We start from the raw sequence: 19134 nt of genomic DNA, 5'->3' as shown, positions 1-19134 counted from the left end.
CAGGCTCCTCCATCCATGGGATTTTCCTGGCAAGAGTACTGGAGTGGGTTGCCATTGCCTTCTCCGTGTTATCTAGTTATCTGATCTTTGAGTTTGCCTTCTTTATCTCCATTATGAATCTACTTACTATCTTTAAATTCTTATTTCTAAGCTACAAGGTTTTGGTTTTCATTATTGTAAACCCAGCTCGTGCAAACCCAGATTGGTTTAAACCCCAGAGCAGCAGCAATAAGGAAAACAACAGAAAACAGGCAACAAGCTGGAGTTGTCATTCAGTCAGAATCCAAAGCATAAAATAGAGACAGAGCTAACATGGGGCTCTGGCTCTAAAGTAACTCATTTACTTAATTGTTCAGTATTTCTTTTTTTGGAAGGAGCGGGGCTGGGCTGGGTCTTTTGTTGAGGCATGTAGGCTTCTCTAGTTGTGGCGTGAAGGCTTAGTTATTCTACAGCATTTGGGGCCTTAGTTTCCCATTTAGGAATCGAACCTAAGTCTCCTGCTTTGGGAGGCAATTCTTCATCCCTGGGACCACCAGGGAAGTCCCTTAATTTCAATATTTCTGATCCATCCCCAGAGTCATGATGATGGATGAACATGTGTTGGCATGAACACCCAAGTGAATGTGTTCTTTGAGAGCCACCATCCGGTCCCATCACTTCATGGGAAATAGATGGGGAAACAGTGGAAACAGTGTCAGACTTTATTTTTTTGGGCTCCAAGATCACTGCAGATGGTGATTGCAGTCATGAAATTAAAAGACGCTTACTCCTTGGAAGGAAAGTTATGACCAACCTAGATAGCATATTCAAAAGCAGAGACATTACTTTGTCAACAAAGGTTTTCTAGTCAAGGCTATGGTTTTTCCAGTGGTCATGTATGGATGTGAGAGTTGAACTGTGAAGAAAGCTGAGCGCCCAAGAATTGATGCTTTTGAACTGTGGTGTTGGAGAAGACTTTTGAGAGTCCCTTGGACTGCAAGGAGATCCAACCAGTCTATTCTGAAGGAGATCAGCCCTGGGATTTCTTTGGAGGGAATGATGGTAAAGCTGAAACTCCAGTACTTTGGCCACCTCATGCGAAGAGTTGACTCATTGGAAAAGACTCTGATGCTGGGAGGGATTGGGGGCAGGAGGAGAAGGGGAGGACAGAGGATGAGATAGCTGGATGGCATCACTGACTCGATGGACGTGAGTCTGAGTGAACTCTGGGAGTTGGTGATCGACAGGGAGGCCTGGCGTGCTGTGATTCATGGGGTCACAAAGAGTCGGACATGACTGAGCGACTGAACTGAACTGAACTGATGCAGGAATCAGTGTGTAAGATCTTCAACATCTCAAAATTCACATGGCTCTCCCTTCACACCTCCCAAACTGTGTCTGTGTGTGTTTGATGTTACCACTGAATAAACCCCCCAAGGAGAAAGGGTGCTCTTGCCCCATGTACATTCAGTAAGCCATCATCCGGAGAGCCTCCTGATCAAGAACCTTCAACTCAAAGTTGAGTCTCAGGAGGGTGCATGCGGTGGGTGTGGAACACCACATATTAACAAGGGGACAACTCTGCTTTTCTGCTGTAACACTAGAGCTTGACATTTACCCTTAAGCCCTTCTGTTGAACAATGCTGCACATTTCCATGGTGAAGAAATATGCACAGTGTCTTCTTGTCTGTGAAATATATTTACTTCTAGTACCTAAGGACGGGGGCTCTTACTCATGGTCACCTCTGAGCCAAAGATTAAAATAATGGAGCAGCCATTTAAACACTGAGTGGTGAAAACTGTGTGTGAATGAAAGAAGTCAACAGGTAGGGAAACACAGCAAACATGAGCAGTGTTGCACCACAGGTAACTTTAATATACTGGCAGAGCCTAGATTTTCCTTCACAGCCTGACGTTTTCAGGTAGGGAGCAAATGATAAGAGAAGGAAACCTCCCTGATGCCAGTTTCAATGTGTGCATGTGGTTTCTCTTTTCATACCACCCAGCAGCTCTGACACAGCTAGGGGTCCTAGTATCCAACCCAACTCTGACACTATCTACCTGGAGACAGCATCAAAGTCCACTGATAAAGGCTTAGTCCCACAAGGCTGCCCTCCTCCCCTTAAGACATCAATCAGAAGCCCAGGTGACCACTTGGCTATAGATTAGACGTTCCCACAAACCGCTTTGTTTGGGTTGGATTAATTTGCTAGAGCAGCTCACAAACTTAGAGAAACATTTGGCTTACTAGATTATTGATTTATCATAAAAGGATATCATAAAAGGCTCAGGGACATCCAGATGGAAGGGATGCACAGACCAAGTGATGTGTGTGGTGGTGGGGGGGGATGTGAAGCTTCCATGCCCTCTGGGCTCACCAGTCTCTCTGAATCTCCACATGTTCACCAACCTGGAAGTGCTCCAAACCCAGTCCTTCAGAATTTTTATAGAGGCTTCACACATAGGCACGATTGATTAAATCATTGGCCATCGACTGAACTCAATCTCCAGCCCCTCTTTCCTCCCTGGAGGTCTAGGGTTGGGACTGGAAGGCCCCACCTCTAATCGCCTGGCTGGTTCCCCTGGCAACCGAAGGCTCCATTCTCAGTCACTGGAGAGGCTTTCCAAAAGTCACTTCATTAACATAACAAAAGACACCTTTATTGTTCTCAGTGCTTAGGAAGTTCCAAGGATTTCAGAAGCTCTGTGCCAGGAACAGAATGAAGACCAGGCCCACATTTCTTTACCAACTGAGCTGTCAAAGAAGCCCTAATCACAATATTACAAATATTATGTGCCACCTTGACCTTTGAAGCTGGGAGAGACTCAAATGGCCTAGTGACAGTTTCTTTCTCTGCGTTGCTCTAGTGGATAAGACCCACTCGCCAAACAGTTCTGCTTATCAAGAGGACCAGGACAGTCCATGAGCAGCGGGTGCTAGTTTCCTGCCAACCCATTAGTCAAACAATCCAATCACGTCCTCCTGTAGGAACCAGATGACACCAGAATAGACCACCCTTGGCTCCTGGTTGATCCTGTTGATTCCCAGCGCAACCTCTGTGTGGTGATCAAAAGATGGCCCCCAAATGGCCACCTTCTTTGGCCATCAGACGTCGTGCAGACCAGGGGTGATATACAACGGCTCTTTTGTCCTTGTTCTCAGCCAAAGAAAGGGGCAGCCGAGGAAGGACCTCTGAGAATTAGCGTCATTTCTTTCCTTGCCTCCTGCATTCATCATTTTCCATGGTCTTTTGAGGTGCAAAGAGGAAAAAACAAAATTTTGAGGTCCGTCTCTGTGCTGCTCTGTGTGATTGATAGTTTTCATTATTCAAAGTGTTATCTTCTGTCCCACTTATATCCATTCTAGTGGCGACTCTTTTCTTCATTATTTTTTCTCAGTGTGGTAATCAAACCACCTTCACTGAACTCACCTGGGATCTCTCATAAAATGTGAGTCCTGGAGACCTCACTGGACAGAACCTCTAAAAGTGAGTCCCAAGGGTTTGTATTTTTTTTTAAGATATATTGTAAGTATTATTATTATTATTTTTGCTGTGGGCCATTTTTTAAGTCTTTATTGAATTGGTTACACTTTGTTTCTGTAGTTTATGTTTTGGTTTTATGGTCAAGGGGTCGTGTGGAAACTTAGCTCCCTGACCAGGGATCTAACCCACACCGGCTGCATTGGAAGGTGAAGTCTTAACCACTGGATTGCCAGAGAAGTCCCGGGTTTGTATTTTTAACACGTTCCCTTGGTGATGTTGCAGCACTTTACCGTGGCTTCTGACCTTAGCAGTTACATGAGTGACGTAGATCACTCGTACACCCAACACCTTAAAGTGAAACCTAGTCAGAGATCCTGGCTGTGTTGAGACCCCAAGAGCAACAGCTCTGTGCCTTCGGTGCGGCCGCTGTTTTAATGGGGTCTTTGTCTTTGAGCACTGGTCAAGAGACTGGATCATCTGCTATCCTCCACTTCACAGATATAGCTGGAGAGACTAAAAATAGACCCCACCTGCACAGAACATCCAAATGGAGCTGCTTCTTTTATTCTGATGCCAGGGACACTGCTCTAAAAACATTTGTTCTCAGTTACTCCTGCTAAGAAGTGACACGTGGGTTCAGACAGCAGTGTGACCTCTTTCGTCTTGTTAAAACACTAAATGAGAGAAAAAAAAAAACTTGCAATTTTAGTCATTATTTGTAAATTAATTAAGGAAGTTATCAAATACTGTGTACTTTTTGGCATATTTAACTTTCCATTTTCTTGGGACGTATTATTTACTAATCTAACGAGGTTAATGTTTATCAATAAAAATTAACTCCTAAAATTAACTCCTGTTGATCTTACAAATAACTTGACACAGAAACAGCTAAGTATGATCTTCATATACATCCAATTTCAAGTGTTCAGAAAATCATGTAAATCAGAAATTCTAAACCACATGTGTACTAGAATCATCTAGAGAAGTAACATCACAGTGCTTAAGAGTATTTTTAATTCCAATTCTGGTTTTGAATCCAGATTCTGCCAATTACTAGCATGGATCCTTGGGAAAGTTGTTTAACCTATCTGTGCCTCAACTTCTCCACTTGTAAAATGGGCATAAGAAGAATATATACTCCATAGTGTTGGTCTAAGGATTAAATTGTTTAATACACATATAAAGTTTTGGAGAAGTATCTAACAACATGTATACAATATTTATTATTACTCAAATAAAGACTACCAGACTGTACTTTCAAAAGCATGAAACATTTCATCCAAAATAGACTTTGGAAATCTCCATTTTAAATAATTATTTCTCACAATTCTGGTGCCAGTGACTCACAGTTTAAGAGATAGCAATCTTTTTAAAAAAAATTTATTTTAAAATTATTTATTTTTTTACTTTGCAATATTGTATTGGTTTTGCCATACATTGACATGAATCTATCACAGGTATACACGTGTTCCCCATCCTGAACCCCTCTCCCACCTCCCTCCCCATCCCATCCCTCTGGGTCATCCCAGTGCATCAGCCCCGAGCACCTTGTATCATGCATCAAACCTGGACTGAGGATTCATTTCACATATGATAATATACATGTTTCAATGCCATTCTCCCAAATCATCCCACCCTCATCCTCTCCCACAGAGTCCCAAAGACTGTTCTATACATCTGTGTCCCTTTTGCTGTCTCACATACAGGGTTATCGTTACCACCTTTCCAAATTCCATATATATGCATTAGTATACTGTATTGATATTTTTCTTTCTGGCTTACTTCACTCTGTATAATAGGCTCCAGTTTCATCCACCTCATTAGAACTGATTCAAATGTATTATTTTTAATGGCTGAGTAATATTCCATTGTGTATATGTACCATTCGTCTGCTGATGGACATCTAGATTGCTTCCATGTCCTGGCTATTATAAACAGTGCTGCGATGAACACTGGGGTACATGTAAAGAGATAGCAATCTTAAACCAATGGTCTTAAGATGGGTGAGTGAGCAAGTACATAAGGTGGTTCGTTGGGGTTTAGGAGGAAATCTTTGTATTCTGTTTCCACTGGCCTTCTGTAAAAATAAATTCTTTTGAATACTATTTAAAATACCAGTTAAGACCAAGGCCCGCATTGGTCTTATACGGTTTAGATGCCACACGGGGGGCAGGAGGAGCCTCTTATCATGAGGAATGGTGTGTCCTCAGTGACGGTTTGATTTCAGTGTCTTGTGATGCATTGCAATTTAGGTTCACATTGGATGGAGTAACTTCCTAGATGATGTTTCTTTTTTTTTTTTTAGATGATGTTTCTTAATTTTAAAATAGATATATCCTGGGACTTCCTTGGAAGTCCAGTGGTCAAGGCTTGAGCTTCCACTGCAGGGGGAGCTGGGTTGATCCCTAGTTGGGGGGCTAAGTTCCCACATGCCAGGCTGCACATCCAAAAAAATAATAATAAAAATAAAATAAAATAGATGTATCCTTATAAAAGAAACAACTGACTTTAAAAGAATTTTTCTGAGAAGTTATACATCAATGATAATGCTAACCATTTTAGCAAAGATGAACAGCAAGAAAATGGCAGTCTTTATTCACCTTAGTTTTTACCCAAATCCCTCTGCCAACCAAATCTCCAATAAAAGTAATCTCCATACCATCCATTTCACAAAAAAAGAGGCTCCTGAAGGTGCATTTATCAAAATGACTACTTGAAATATAACTTACTTCTCTTCTCATTACTGATGATTTCACCCCCAAGTATATAGTAGGCCTTGATTTATTAGAGAATGTTACCATTGTATTTTAAAAGTTTGGAGATCATGAGAATACATTTTAAGATAAGAGAGTCTTTTTGTCTGTGGGTAATTTCACATGTATGGAGTTCAACAGCAAAAGTACAAAGCTGTCTTTTTAAGTTGTGGAAAAACTGATCATGGCACTAGAAGACCAGTGTAGAAGTGCAGCATGCATTCTAAAAGAGTCTCTGTTTTTTAGATTCAGCTGTTTCCTTGGAGCATAAAATAAGATGAAAAATTCAACTACTCAGTCTGAGTCCAGTGACAACTGGCTTCTCCCTCTCGTTTGTCCTTGTAACGCTTTTTAAATAAAGCTGCTTAACGAGCGATCTGAATATATCGGGTTGTCTGAAAAAGTTCGTTCAGGTTTTCCCATAACATCTTACGGAAAAAACACAAACGAAATTTTTTGGTCAACTGCAATATTTTCTGTGGGTAGAAGTTAGCTTCCGTTTAGCCTTAGGAGATGACCTGACAAAAGAAATTGTGTGGGGTACAGAAGATAAAATAAATAACGGGTAAACACCGGTGTGACTGGTGGCTCAGTGCAGGCTGAATTGAATTTTTGCAGACCAAATGGTTTTGAAAGGCATTTACCATTCTGTGTGTAACTCTGTAATTATATCAAAGAGTCACCCTTCTGCTTTGTACCTAATAGAAGCTCACTGTCAATTCATCATCAGCTCTCAGTCTACAACTGCGTTGCAGAATAGTCAGAGCGAATAACTCTTTTTAGGCTTTGTGCGGTCGAAAAAGTATTGGGTACCCAAGATGCTTGGACCCTGTGGGAGCAGGTAGGCTACTTTAGATCCAAACTTTGGTGTTTGTATTTTATGATACTTATTTAAAACCCAAAAGCATGGCTATACGTCTGCACTCATAAATGGCTGTGCTCAGTCACTCAGTCATGTCTGACTCTTTGCGACCCCGTGAACTCTAGCCTGCCAGACTCCTCTGTCCATGGGATTTTCCAGGCAACAGTACTGGAGTGGGTTGTCATTTCCTTCTCCATATAAACTGTTACCTAACTTTTGTTCTATAGTACTACCATAACTACAGTTACCCACCCATGGAAATTAAATCTGGTTTGTGTTTCTGATTACAGGTCCAAGTCTAAGGCAGCAGAGCTTACAACTGAATGGAATCAAATGAAATGGCCATTTTTGGAAACTAGAAAGGGTAAAAAATCAGCTCTGGAGCCAAGGAATTCTGAATTCAGGGGGGCCTGCCAGCATTGGTATGTGACTTGGCTCTCACCCAGGGCTGCCTGGCCCCAGAGTCAGCCTCTTAACTCTTGAGTGTTTTACCTGCATTTAACACCCTTGTCAATGTCATCTCTCTAAAACCCTGGGCTAGGAATCTGCTGGGCTGAAGGTAGTTACTTGGGAAACCTCTGCAAAGAAAAGTCGACTGCTGACTATCTGAAGTCTTTCAAATGGAATACATTCACTTTCCAAAAGTGATCTATGCCTATCAAGGTCCAGATATGAGTCAATTTTGAGGAATGAAATTGACATATGAATGCATAAAGTGCACAGCTTGACCAATGCTTGTTTTTCCCTTCAAGATAGTCTTTGTAGGAGCCTATGCACTCATTCCCAAATGAGGTTATTCTTTAAAATATAGCCGGCACTACTGTTGGTGTTACCCTGAGAAGGTGTTTATAAAAAACGTCCCCCTCATCTGACAGTCATGTCTCGAAAATCTGTTTACCTTGAGGCTCTTGAATGATAGACCAGTACAACAGACAGCACAGGCTCAGAATATTTTAATAGTGATGAATCCGCTGAGAGGTATGACCACCTATCATAGTTTAAAGGAGCTGAAGCTGGAGCTGGGGTTTGTTCTGGAGCTGAACAACTCGGGACTGGATCGTGGAGTGTGTACAGATGAGTTGAGCAGGACAACTGTGACTGTTATTTGCTCGTGAATGGAAAGAAGATAAGCATGAAAAAACTCAACATGAATGTGATTGGATTTTGGTATATGCTGTCTGTTCTGTACTATTTTCTAAGAGATTCTTTAAATTTCCTCTATAGGGAAATTCTCCAAAATGTAAACCTGGAAGGATGAAAGTGCCTTTGAATCTGTCAGATCACTTACAGGAACTTTTTGGGTTTCTGGGATGTTTTCCTAGCCCCAGAGGTACCCCTCCTCACTATCTGCATACTTCACCCAGCTTTCTGACAAACAGGAGCCAGAGCTGAGAACTAGAAGGTGGACCCTTCTTTTTTTCTTTCCTTTCTGGAAGTTGCAGCACCCAGTTCAGCCCGCAGCCTCCCATCCACTGTAGCTCTGGTTGTCACGGCCCCCAGATGCTTCCCATGAAGCCGGCATTTGGTCTAGGGAGTACAGAGTCCTGGACAGGAGCTCCTTTTTTTTTTTTTTTATCATGATGGAATTTTCCAGAGACCCCCTAATGAAGCCCAAGCATGTCAGACTTTTTACGGCAGTTTTTGCTGATCTGCAGTAGAGATGCTGATAAACAAATACACCTGTGAAAACCTTGTTCCTGTAGATTCTCCTTTGTTCCCCATCTTATAGACCAGCAGGCCCTCAAATGCCTCCTTCCAGGCCACAGGGTCATCTGATGAATGGAAACAAGAAAGGCAGAACAAGAATTAGTAGGACATGAAATGGGCCTAAACCATCCTCTGGTTTAATTGTATAGCGAGCGGCACTGTTCCAAGCTAACTGACGGAGTGTCTTCCATGGAGATGCCACTCGTTGGATGTGTTAGAGAAGAAAGGTTCAGGACAGTCGACATCAAAATCCAACGAGTTTAGGGAAAGTGCAGTGATGCAAGGGGTCCTGGGAGGTGTGATCAATGTAGGCTCCATATTCTAAGAGTTCAGGAGCCAGCAGCCCCAGATTGGAGCAGGGCTGCCCACCAGCATTGCCAGACCCCGTGTGTATTCAGGATCGCTTGGCTCCAGAGCCATCTGATTCTGCCCCCCAACAACAAAAAAAAGAGCCATTTCACATGGTCCAACATCAGGCTGAGTTTTGCTGCCTCAGGTCCTGTTTTCAGTGCCTCTTGGGGCTCCAGGCATCCTCCTCTTATACCCACAGCCTCCATGTGCCTGGTGGCTGGAGGACCTCTTTCTGTATCCTCTATTTAGCATGGCCCTTGGACTCTGTTTCCTTCTCTGAATCCAAATCCATCATTCTCCACGTAGAAATCACACTTCGGTCTGACTGCAGCTTCAGGCAGTATCCACCTTCTACCCTCAGATCGCAATTTATCGCAAAGGGATTCACAGTAGAATTGCAATTCGAGTAGGGAAACAGAGGATGCCTTTGGATACATCTAGGGTGAGAGGTGGACCATAAAGAAGGCTGAGCGCCAAAATATTGATGCTTTCGAACTGCAGGGCTGGAGAAGACTCTTGAGGGTCTCTTGGACAGCAAGGAGATCAAACCTTAAATCTATAATCTGTATACTGTCCATCCTAAAGGAAACTAACCCTGAATATTCACCGGAAGGACTGATGTTGAAGCTTCAATACTTTGGCCACTTGATGTGAAGAGTCGACTCATTGGAAAAGACCCTGATGCTGGGAAAGATTGAAGGCAGGAAGAGAAGGGGACGACAGAGAATGAGATGATTGGATGGCATCATCGACTCAATGGACATGAGTTTGAGCAAACTCTGGGAGATAGTGAAGGACAGGGAAGCCTGGCGTGCTGCAGTCCATGGGGTCACAAAGAAAAGGACACGACTGAGCGACTGAACAACAGCAGCAAGGGTGACGTGGACCCCTTTCTTGGACCCCAATTGTAATCACAACCAGCGGGCCATCTATGTTCTCTAGACTCAGGCAGGCCTTCTTCGGGTGATTATGCACCTGGAGAAGATATGATACTATGTTCTAGGTCACCCTCGAGATGTATATATTTTTGTCACCTGTTTTGCAGTGGGTTTAAATAAAGTGCCCAGAGAGCATTTTGAGATCCCGGAGTTTACCTTCAAGATAATCCCTCCCAAACTTTGTCAGCTTGGAAGCCATTCTTTGGCACAAGGTATATGCTGTTATGATACTGCAGTCTACTGGCATAAAAATAACAAGATGTCAAACCCTGGGCCCAGGAGTGCTGCCCCCGTGAGATTATCTGCTGGGAGGAGAAGCACGGTAGGCCCCCAGCCCAGACCTTGTTGGCAACAAAAATAGAGTGCTAATGGCCTGCAGTGACATGGAAGGGAGTGGGAAGTGGCCGGAGATATTTATAAAGAAAAACGGCTCTGAGCATCTGCTAAGTCCCCATTCTCTTATTTTTCTCAGGTCTATTTGTGGCATCTCTTTCCATGGCGCAGGCAGCTCCTTAAAATAAAGAGGCTTGGTCCTGCCGGCCCTTTCCTCCAACCGAGCTCTGAAAGAGGCAGGCCATGAATGATGATTGTATGTGTCTGGCGTTTTAATTGAAAAACATTCCCCGAAGTGGAAAGACGCACGGAGGAAATGATCTCACCCTCATTGATTTTTTTCCCCCCAACTTTCAGTTTGGTATCTCTGCGGTGGAACTCGAGACAGCAGCGCCTCTTAGTGGTGAATCTCAGAACTGCAGGAGAAAGGGAGCTGCCTGCCGCTGATGATTCTTGAGATGAGCGAGCAAATAGTGGTCCCTGAGGCCACATTTCAAACCTGCAGCAAAAAATGTCTTCTCTCATTAGGGAAGCTCAGAGTAGCTTCTTCCTTCTGTGCTTCTCTATCCACCCCCTGTTTACAGTTTATAATCCAGTGCGGCCCCACCCGGGCTTCAGGTTTGTACCAGATGCACAGGAGAAAGCGGAGGGAATTAAATATGAATTTGGAACTTCTGTGGAGAAAAAGAAAAACTCAATTGATTGTATTACTCTCCACTCAAATAAGAGTCTTACGAAGTGAAGGTTATTTAGGAAAATATATTAATGTGATTATTTTGTGCTCACGTTACATGACTCAACATACAAACACAATCATCATTATTGTTAACACTCTAAAGATCTTAAACTCATTATTCAAGCTTCCTTTTTTAGAAAAGAGCTTCGTATATACAAATAAATATGTAATCATAGAAGAGTAGATTGCACCACAACTACAGCCAACCCCCCACCCCCCCTTTTCCTAATGCACAGATTTTTCTACCTGGTAAACCAACCCCTATTCCATCTCTGCTTCAGCTCCTTACTTGAGGTTGATTTCGATTACAGGGAATCGAAATTACAGGTTGATTTAGTTGCAGAGAGATTTTTTTTCCCTAACAAATTTAAAGTGAACAAGCTGATGTTTCTGATAAAAGGACAGAAATCTTTCTCAACCCAGATATTTCTAATACTCTTCCAAGCGGGCCTAATGTGGAAGATATTGAAATCAGCCATCAGTGAATTTGTATCCAGCTTTCTGGACACAGAGGACAGAGCAGCAACTTGAGCTGCTTGTCATAAAATCCACCGCAGGCCTATGTGGCATTCCAGTGGTTAAAGCTTGGCCTTCCAGTGCAAGGGGTCTGGGTTCAATCCCTAGTCAGGGAGCTAAGATCTCACATACCTTGTGACCCAGATTAAAAAAAAAAAAACTAAAATAGAAACAATATTGTAGTAAATTCAATACAGACTCTAAAAATGGTCCACATTAAAAAAACAAAAACAAAAAACAAAAAACCTACCGTGTTTTGCTTCAGATGGAAGATGAGGTGAAGACAGGAACCAGCGTGGTGAGCAACAGGAAGTTCTTAGTCTTAAGACGGATGATGGAAATAATGCCAGAAGAGGACGGCCTTTCAGGCTGCAGCCCTGCTGAGCAGCAGCGAGGCTTCAGAGGGACCGGAGGCCTGGCCCACGACATGCAGCTACAAGCTCTGTGCTCGGAGCCAGGAGCTGAGACACAGACCCCACTGCTAGGTTCACCACAAGAAAGGCAGAGGCCTGTGAGCAAGCTTTACACAAAAGCAGGGTGAGTCTCCCTACTCTCCTGCCTCACTGTGATGGCCTTGGGGCTAAGGAAATCACCGAATATGTGAGAGCGCCCCCTGGTGCTGTCCAGGAGCAGACAGTGAAAGTGCTCCATATTCAAGATTTATAAGTCACCGTGGGGCTCATTCTAGGTCTTGATTTTCATAATCTGTTGCATGCCAAAAGAAAAAAAAAAAAATACTCTTTGACAAAGATCTCACTCCCATACTTTGTGGTCTTCCTCCTGGCAATTTGCAGTGAGCCAGGTGAGCTGACTTGAAGAGACGGAGTCAGAGGTCAAGGTGAGGCCTCAAGTCCAGCAATATGCGACATCCCTAGAAATCCTCAACCTGGCTGGGCATGGGCCCTTCCAACATAGGCGCCCAGATGCCAAGCTAGGCATGACTTAAACATTGAGGATTCTTCTGCCTGGGATGACTTCGCGTCCTGCCCCTCTTCCCATTCTTCTTCACACCCCATCCCTGAGTCTATAATTCCTTTAAGAAATGTACTATCCAATACAAATGTTCATACCACCATGATTCCTTTGCACAGACATTAAAAAAAAAAAAAAAACCCTTAGATCTGTAATAGGTTGAAATGATCTTCTATAAAATTTGTTATTTTCTGTTATGTAAGTGCCTTGACATAATTTTATGTATTACCTCAACACCTACCATTCTGTGCTTTATTTTCTTCATCTACTGGAGAAAACATATCAGTATCTAGCTCATGGGTCACCATGATGATTAAATGAGCTCACCTATATGAGGTCCTAGAACCAGATACATACTAAATGTTCACAGAATTAGCAATTATGATGATAATGTTCATTGCTATCCTAATATCTTTATATAGTCTCATAAATATTTTGGAATGAGTAAGTAGCACAAATTATTATTATTACCCAGAATCATGGGTGACTTGAAAGTGCAGTTAGTCCTACATCGCAGACTCCTCTAAGAATTGTTCTGCCATCACCAGGCTCATCTGCAGAATCTGGACTGTGTCTTGTTTGGTCTGTGTAATGACCTCCAAAGTGTTCCATGCCGTTAGATAAAACCATAGATAAAGTTGAATAGGAGAGGCCTAAAGATACTGTGGCTCAGACCATGAACTCCTTATTGCCAAATTCAGACTTAAATTGAAGAAAGTAGGGAAAACCACTAGACCATTCAGGTATGACCTAAATCAAATCCCTTATGATTATACAGTGGAAGTGAGAAATAGATTTAAGGGCCTAGATCTGATAGATAGAGTGCCTGATGAACTATGGAATGAGGTTTGTGACATTGTACAGGAGACAGGGATCAAGACCATCCCCATGGAAAAGAAATGCAAAAAAGCAAAATGGCTGTCTGGGGAGGCCTTACAAATAGCTGTGAAAAGAAGAGAAGTGAAAAGCAAAGGAGAAAAGGAAAGATATAAGCATCTGAATGCGGAGTTCCAAAGAATAGCAAGAAGAGATAAGAAAGCCTTCCTCAGTGATCAGTGCAAAGAAATAGAGGAAAACAACAGAATGGGAAAGACTAGAGATCTCTTCAAGAAAATTAGAGATACCAAGGGAATATTTCATGCAAAGATGGGCTCGATAAAGGACAGAAATTGTATGGACCTAACAGAAGCAGAAGATATTAAGAAGAGGTGGCAAGAATACACAGAAGAACTGTACAAAAAAGATCTTCATGACCCAGATAATCACAATGATGTAATCACTGACCTAGAGCCAGACATCCTGGAATGTGAAGTCAAGTGGGTCTTAGAAAGCATCACTATGAACAAAGCTAGTGGAGGTGATGGAATTCCAGTTGAGCTATTTCAAATCCTGGAAGATGATGCTGTGAAAGTGCTGCACTCAATATGCCAGCAAATTTGGAAAACTCAGCAGTGGCCACAGGGCTGAAAAAGGTCAGTTTTCATTCCAATCCCAAAGAAAGGCAATGCCAAAGAATGCTCAAACTACCACACAATTGCATTCATCTCACATGTTAGTAAAGTAATGCTCAAAATTCTCCAAGCCAGGCTTCAGCAATACGTGAACCGTGAACTTCCTGATACTCAAGCTGGTTTTAGAAAAGGCAGAGGAACCAGAGATCAAATTGCCAACATCTGCTGGGTCATGGAAAAAGCAAGAGAGTTCCAGAAAAACATCTATTTCTGCTTTCTTGACTATGCCAAAGCCTTTGACTGTGTGGATCACAACAAACTGTGGAAAATTCTGAAAGAGATGGGAATACCAGATCACCTGACCTGCCTCTTGAGAAATCTGTATGCAGGTCAGGAAGCAACAGTTAGAACTGGACATGGAACAACAGACTGGTTCCAAAGAGGAAAAGGAGTACGTCAAGGCTGTATATTGTCACCCTGATTATTTAACTTCTATGCAGAGTACATCATCAGAAATGCTGGACTGGAAGAAACACAAGCTGGAATCAAGATTGCCGGGAGAAATATCAATAACCTCAGATATGCAGATGACACCACCCTTATGGCAGAAAGTGAAGAGGAACTCAAAAGCCTCTTGATGAAAGTGAAAGTGGAGAGTGAAAAAGTTGGCTTAAAGCTCAACACTCAGAAAACGAAGATCATGGCATCCAGTCCCATCACTTCATGGGAAATAGATGGGGAAACAGTGGAAACAGTGCCAGACTTTATTTTTCTGGGCTCCAAGATCACTGCAGATGGTGACTGCAGCCATGAAATTAAAAGACACTTACTCCTTGGAAGGAAAGTTATGACCAACCTAGATAGCATATTGGAAAACAGAGACATTACTTTGCCAACAAAGGTCTGTCTAGTCAAGGCTATGGTTTTTCCTATGGTCATGTATGGATGTGAGAGTTGGACTATGATGAAGGCTGAGGGCCGAAGAATTGATGCTTTTGAACTGTGGTGTTGGAGAAGACTCTTGAGAGTCCCTTGGACTGCAAGGAGATCCAACCAGTCCATTCTGAAGGAGATCAGCCCTGGGATTTCTTTGGAAGGAATGATGCTAAAGCTGAAACTCCAGTCCTTTGGCCACCTCATGCGAAGAGTTGACTCATTGGAAAAGACTCTGATGCTGGGAGGGATTGGGGGCAAGAGGAGAAGGGGATGACAGAGGATGAGATGGCTGGATGGCATCACTGACTCGCTGGATGCGAGTCTGAGTGAACTCCGGGAGATGGTGATGGACAGGGAGGCCTGGCGTGCTTCGATTCATGGGGTCGCAAAGAGTCGGACACGACTGAGCGACTGAACTGAACTGAACTGAAAGATACTACGTTCTTCTCAGAAGGAAAAGAAGTTGCCATTAGTCATATTACTACTGGTGGCTCAGAATTATGGTGGTCTCTGATGTCATGGATATTCCTTAAATTATCTAAATTTGGGAATCTGGGAAATGACAAGGAACCTTATTACTGAATTATAATATGGGCTGTATAGACCCAGGAGAATTAGAATCTCTTAAAATTCTTTTTAAATAAGAGCCAACTGTAATCATTGTATCCAGTCATCTCTGATGCATTTAGTTTGCTTGATATTGTTTGCTTCTACCTTTTTTTTAAACATTATTCTTTCAATATTCTTTGGGAGGACTGATGCTGAAGCTGAAGTTCCAATACTTTGGCCACCTGATGTGAAGAGCCGATTGAGGATAAGGAAAGATTGATTGAGGGCAGGAGGAGAAGGGGATGACAGAGGATGAGATGTCTGGGTGGCATCACAGACTCATTGGTCAGCAGTTTGAGCAAACTCAGGGAGATAGTGAAGGACAGGGAAGGCTGGAGTGCTGCAGTCCATGGGGTCTACACATTATACTGTGTAGAAAGATACAGTCATTAAAGAAAAGAAAGTCTCTGATCTGCTGGAGCTTAGACACTTGTGGATAGACACAAGAAAGAAAGGATGGATAGGTAGATAGATAGATAATTGATAGATGGAAAAAATATTATGACAGTTGCACAGTCAGACACAACTTAGCGACTGAACAACTCCTTCAAAAAAAGGCAATTGGCTGCCTTTCATTGAGAAGGAACTCGGTTGTCTGCATTGTCCCCATTCTCTCTCTTGTTTGTTCTTTCATACAGTGGGATAGCCCCAAGGATTTCAAGCTTTGGTGAGAGAATCACTTGAGGACTTTGCTATGAACACAGATGTTAGAGCTCACCCTGCCCCTACCCAAGCTTTCAGACTCAGCCGCTCTGCCCAGAAATGTGCATTTTAAACAGTCCCTCTAAAACAGCCATCCTCTGGTCCTCATGTTTAGAAACCCTGTTCTCTATAGACACATAGGAATAGAGAGGACACTTTTATTAATAACTGGAATATCATTAAGTCTGACTGTCATCCATGTATTAATTAATTCACTAAGGTGACTGCAGCCGTGAAAGTAAAAGACGCTTACTCCTTGGAAGGAAAGTTATGACCAACCTAGATAGCATATTCAAAAGCAGAGACATTACTTTGCCAACAAAGGTTCGTCTAGTCAAGGCTATGGTTTTTCCTGTGGTCATGTATGGATATGAGAGTTGGACTGTGAAGAAGGCTGATCGCCGAAGAATTGATGCTTTTGAACTGTGGTGTTGGAGAAGACTCTTGAGAGTCCCTTGGACTGCAAGGAGATCCAACCAGTCCATTCTGAAGGAGATCAGCCCTGGGATTTCTTTGGAGGGAATGATGCTAAAGCTGAAACTCCAGTACTTTGGCCACCTCATGCGAAGAGTTGACTCATTGGAAAAGACGCTGATGCAGGAGGAGAAGGGGATGACAGAGGATGAGATGGCTGGATGGCATCACTGACTCTCTGGACGTGAGTCTGAGTGAACACCGGGAGTTGGTGATGGACAGGGAGGCCTGGCGTGCTGCGATTCATGGGGTCGCAAAGAGTCGGACACGACTGAATGACTGAACTGAACTGAAAGATTTATTGAGCATTTATTCAGTTCAGTCGCTCAGTCCTGTCCCACTCTTTGTGACCCCATGGACTGATACCGTATAGTAAAGATACAGTGGTTAAAAAAAAGAAAGTCTCTGATCTCCTGAAGCTTATATTCTAGTGGCTTGACACAAAACAGAAAGACGGATAGGTAGATAGATAATTGATGATAAATGGAAAAAGATATTATGACAGTTGGAGATGAGTTCTTCAAAGAAAAATAAAGATGATAGAGCATGACAGTTGGAAGGTTTATGCAGGGCAGTTGGAAGATCTTTCAGGAAGTGGGCATCTGAGGAGAGATCTGAAGGGACGAGGGTGTAAAGCCCCAGAGCTTTGTGAAGGGAGCGTGACCCAGGCAGTGGTAAGAATAAGTGTCGTGGCCAGAAGTGGATGTGTCCTTCAAGGGATGACGGACCTCGAGGTGGGGCTAATGGGGCTGGAGCCCCATAAAACAGACAGGAAGGCAATGCCCATAGACGCGGAGGGGTGTCCGGGACAGATCCTGATGGACCTCATAGACAACAGGGAGGACTTCCTCAGGTTTCTTCTGAGGAAGCTGGGAAGCCATGGGAAGCTTTGAGCAGAAGATTGATGTGCCGGAGGTGTTTGTTAAAAAGGATCACTAAGTCTGCTGGGAGGAAAGTGCGGATTCACGCCAAGGAGCTGATGGTAAGTTCCTGCTGCTCAGAAAAGCCACAGAACATTCCGGTCTCCTTCTCAGAAATAAGTCAAGGAAGGAAAATGTAATATAAGGGAAACCAAGAGTCTGGAAAACACACAGCAAAGGTCACTGAGTGAGGATTCATAACATCGAAAGCAATTTAAAAGATCACGGTGGATTTTTTTTTTAAGCCAAAAAATAACATTGAAACCCCTTCAACTCCATGCCTGGCTTCCTCTTTTTTTTTCTTTTTGGTTGAGTTTTTTTTTTTTTTATGTGGACCATTTTTGGAAGTCTTTATTAAATTTGTTATAGTATTGCTTCTGTTTTCGTAGGTTTTGTTTGTTTGTTTGTTTGTTTGTTTTTTGATCACAAGGCATGTGGGATCTTATCTCCCTGACCAAGTACCAAACCTGCATCCCCTGCTTTGGAAAGTGAAGTCTTAACCACTGGATCACCAGGAAAGTCTCCAGGCTTCCTGCTGAGTGGGGCAGATTCTGAGTTCACCATATGGCAGCTACAGACAAGCACCAGGAGCAGACAGAGACACAGCCTCTAGTAGGCTCTTCTAACTGAGGCTGGCTCTGTTGGGCCGATCGGTGCTCAGTGGGCTATGAAATCTGAACAGAAATGGGTCTCAGAATCCCTATTTGCTTTTCCTTTTTTTTGGCCTCACTTTTCTTTTTTCTTCTTCTCATAAACTCCTTTATTGTTTTGAAAAAAATTGGACATGCTCCTTTTAAAGAATAAAAGACAGAGGGAGAGAAAGTTTAAAAAAAAAAAAAATGTTGCCCCAACACCTCTGTAACAGAGCAGCGAGGATGACCAACAAGGAGAGCATGGAGGAAGCCGAAAAGAATCTTTTAAAATAGCAGCCTGTCACACAAATGACAAGCGGTCAGGGAAGAACAAGGCCTGTCTGTGCTGCCCAGAAGGCCCCGGGTCTCCTCAGCAGCCCCTCCCACCAGCAGCCCCCCAGACTGCAGGCAGGGCCGGTGCTCTCTGCATGACCTGAGCACTGGGTCACATCGTGGGAACCTCCTCTCTCTCCATCATGCCCTGCACTGAACCACCCTCCACCATCACAGTGGCAAATGCTCTGACCACCTCCATCTCCTTTCTGACTCAGTTTACCATCCTGCCATCAAGAATTCTTTGATCCTGTCTTGATATTTTATTTTGCCCTTGGCTTTAAAGGCCCTAGACTGCTGGATAGAATTTGGATAGGTCCCAAGCCCTGGGGAGGTTTTGGAGTGTAAATGTGGGGTTAGGGTTGAGGTTGGGGGGAGGGGTGGTTGGAGATGGTGCTGATGCAGCAAAGAGCTTCAAGAAAGGGTCAGGAAGAGTGTGTTCACC

General features: G+C 43.2%; 1 long non-coding RNA gene across 1 annotated transcript; it reads right to left on the bottom strand.

The window, feature by feature from the left end:
- Positions 1-11005: 11005 nt before the first annotated feature.
- On the bottom strand, positions 11006-12241 carry LOC147361043 (uncharacterized). The gene is made up of 2 exons (XR_015139654.1): positions 11911-12241; positions 11006-11082 (listed from the first exon to the last, which is right to left on the bottom strand). It is a non-coding gene; the product is annotated as an uncharacterized LOC147361043 (long non-coding RNA).
- Between the last annotated feature and the right edge of the window lie 6893 nt (positions 12242-19134).

The sequence above is a fragment of the Bos grunniens genome, chromosome 13, assembly GCF_055505025.1.
Source record: "Bos grunniens cultivar Pamir isolate PY7600 chromosome 13, Bosgru_T2T1.0, whole genome shotgun sequence".
NCBI classification, from domain to species: domain Eukaryota; kingdom Metazoa; phylum Chordata; class Mammalia; order Artiodactyla; family Bovidae; genus Bos; species Bos grunniens.
This window is presented reverse-complemented; position numbering and strand designations above follow the sequence as displayed.